Here is a 3,836-nt window from a genome sequence, read left to right as displayed (position 1 = left end):
CACCCATGTAATCATTTCAAGTAATAAAATAAAACCTTCGTTTTGTTATCTGATGTGTTGAATGATTGTGTGATTTGCTGCATGGTGACTTGGGAAACTGCGGGACAATACTTGGGACGAGTATGAGTAGGTGTGAATGGTAGTAGAGGCCTATACTACCGGAAGCACAGTACTCACATTTGGATCAGGGAAAGTCACAAGGTTACCAAGAAGCTATTAATTGATTTCGTTTTATTCAAGTGTGTTGTTACCATTGTTTCGGTAATGACTACGAAGATTGTTGTTATCCCGACCCTAGTGGTCATATCCCATTGAATCCGACTACGATGAGTAGGTTACGTGGTTCAGAGAACCAAGTTTGATGTAGCGTATGACTTAAACCAAACGGTTGAAATCAAAGCGATCAATAGAAGTATCGCACTCGTTAAAGAAGTTGGTAGTGTGATTATATCACATTAGAACATGAAGGAAGGCATAGCTTGTTTTAAAATTTGACACTAAGAGACCTGATTCTAAACGTGCATCACATGATGATAGTTCATAATTTGGAGTCTAACCTTAGGTAGAGAGCAGGTGTACGATCGAGTACTGCTTGCAGTCAATGAGTCTAAGAGATAGACTTAAAGGAATATAGAAGTTATAAATTATTACCTAGGATGAAGAGATTACGTATGGAGTCATTATACGAGCCCTGTTTCATTGATGATTCCGGGACGTAATCATCCTAAGGGGTAGATAATCGTAACGCCCGTAGATCCGGGCTAGTCAATTTAGAGGCAATAGGGGTCGAAAATGACTTTTCGACAAAAGGTTATTTATAATAAATAATCTTAACCAAGTTTTAGAATATGTCTCAAGGTTTCCATACATATAAAGAACGCCGAAATCCGAGTTATAACGAAGAAGTTATGACCCGTCGAAGTTTCGCGACGGAACCAGCACGACACCGGGAAGCGTAAATAGTGAATTTATGATAGAGCGAGATTTAGCCTTAGCAATCTAAACAAAAGTCGTAGAATATGTCAAACTAAGAACATCGATAAAAAGAACGCCCAAATCTGACTTCGTATGAAGAAGTTATGATTTTTCGAAGTTTCGGATTAGTAGTGTACAGCCCGAAATTCGAATATTAGATTGAATGATTTTTAGCCAACCCGACCTGAACGAGATTCAAAGATCTCGTTAAGAGTAGCGTAACGAGAAAAAGATGGGCGAAAATGGATGTCGGATGAAGAAGTTATGAGGATTTAACGGACCAATCCTGTCCCGGCCTGTTAATAATATAAAATTTAAAATTATCAAAATTAGCCGACGGAGTCTAAATGAAAGTTGTAGAGTACGTTCCCACCTTCGCGTGGATATAAAGAACGTTAAAAACGGAGTCCGTATGCGAAAGTTACAATTTTAAGAAGTTGAGAGTAAAATTTGCGAAGCCTGTTATTCGATCGATGACGTGTCCGGATCCTAGCCGCTGCTTGTTGATCACGCTTCGCCTTCAGATGCCGACACCTGTCCTACGGATGCCCAGCGTATCCAAGAAGCGCCTCGCGTACGAGGTATGCCCCGCGTGCGAGGGTGGAGCGTTGCGCGTACCCTTTCTACTTGGTCCGAGGAGTGGCCACGATACACCACCAACGAAGCGACGTGTGTCGTACGGAGCGAGCCTTACGCCCAGTGTAGCCGAGGACTACGCCCAACGTACGTCCGAGGCCTCGCCTATAAAAGGAGGCCGAGGCTGCCTCCATTTTCACACCAAAATCTCCTTCTCTCTATATTCTTTCTCTCTCTAGCTCCCCAAACCCCCCCCCCCCCCCTAAGCCCTAGTTAAACCCCTTAGCTCCCAAGAGAAGCCTCGAGGCTTCCGGAGTCCCGAGAAAAAGAGCCTTTCGGTTTCGAAACGCTGCTCCAATTAAGTTCCGGTTTTCGAGAAAATTCACTGTAAGTGTGCTACGCTTACGCAGTTTTTAATATAGCTTTCAAATAATTATAAGAATGTTATTAGGTCCTTAAAATAATTATTTGGGTTATTATTATGAGTTGTATTGAGCGTTATTAATGCTTAATAATAGTCAGACTAATTAATTTGTAGCGGTTATCGTTAGACTAAACCCTAGTGGTATTGGTACTAGGTTTTATCGAAGAAAAGTTGTTTTGAGAGTATCAAAGCGTTGCCCGAGTGCTGAGTCACCACCTATCAAGTGAGTGCATAGTCCTTTTCACGAACATGATTTTAATACAAGTATTGATTAAAGTATTGATTATATGTTTATGTGCGAGTTAATTGATGTTGCCTGAAATACGTGTTAAAGAACATACCTGATTATTTTTGATAATTTATGATAAAGAGTAGACCTAAATTAAATATGAGGAATATTGGGTAGTATATTCTTACGAGCACAAGTGAGTTAAACTCAGAGAATAGAATTTAGTATATGTCATTTATCCGGGAGTATGGATTAGACATAGTCATTGTCCCTAGTCTGAGAGTATGGATTAGGCATAATCATTCGTCATTAATCCAAGAGTATGGATTAGTCATTGTCCTTAGTCCGAGAGTATGGATTAGGCATAATCATTCATCATTAATCTGAGAGTATGGATTAGTCATTCGTCCCTAGTCCGAGAGTATGGATTTGGTAAATTCGTTCATTTCTGATCCGGGAGTATGGAGTAGGTAAAACAACTAATCTTAGGTCCGAGAGTATGGATTAGGCATAATCATTCATCATTAATCCGAGAGTATGGATTAGTCATTCGTCCCTAGTCCGAGAGTATGGATTTGGTAAATTCGTTCATTTCTGATCCGGGAGTATGGAGTAAGTAAAACGACTAATCTTAGGTCCGAGAGTATGGATTAGGCATAATCATTCATCATTAATCCGAGAGTATGGATTAGTCATTCGTCCCTAGTCCGAGAGTATGGATTTGGTAAATTCGTTCATTTCTGATCCGGGAGTATGGAGTAGGTAAAACGACTAATCTTAGGTCCGAGAGTATGGATAGCCTCGTTGCGAGGATCGACGGGGTGGTTGTGTGTGTATATATATATATATATATATATATATATATATATATATATATATATATATATATATATATATGGTGAAATTGTATATTTTGTGGGTTTTAAACTATATATATGGTATAACATTGTGGGATTGAAATCCCTATGTACTCACCAGGTTTCCCATCCTGACCCACTCAGTTTATTTACATCACAGGTATTGATATGAAGTCACACTGAGAGATTAAAGAGATGTAGACCACTAGTGTAAATAAATGTAAGTTCTGTTTATGCTTATGTTTCTGTATTGACGATGACATCCCAAACATTTTAACATAAATAAAATACATTTCTTCGAAAATGTTTTGATAACGTATTTATCGTATTTTTCTGGGAACAAATTCCGCAACATTTTTATGAAAAGAAGAACTCTGATTTTTATAAAGCATAAACAAAATCGGTCTTGTCTGGCCGTGATTTTTGGGATGTCACACGCGAATCCCAGTTCAATGGTCTGGGATCGCTGCTCGAAAAACTAATATTTAGTAGATTTCTCGAGAGTACTTCTATCTCGTACTCCACTTGGTGAGTTGTGTTTCTCTTACGAAACTTAGAGATAGTGAGTACCTCCGTACTATCATACGAGGATTCTGCAGCAGATCAAGATGCGATATCGTCGTCTGAGGCAGTGAACCATTCAACGACAATTGCCGAAGACTGCTCTGGAGTACTGGCTCTACTATTTCTGTCGTAATTAGTGGGACCTGTGCCATTAGCACCTGAAATGGGCCTGTGTTCTATACTCGTTGTGACGGTCGTTGTCTACCATTGG

The sequence above is a fragment of the Lactuca saligna genome, chromosome 8 (genome assembly GCF_052625555.1).
Source record: "Lactuca saligna cultivar CGN05327 chromosome 8, ASM5262555v1, whole genome shotgun sequence".
Lineage (NCBI taxonomy): Eukaryota > Viridiplantae > Streptophyta > Magnoliopsida > Asterales > Asteraceae > Lactuca > Lactuca saligna.
This window is presented reverse-complemented; position numbering follows the sequence as displayed.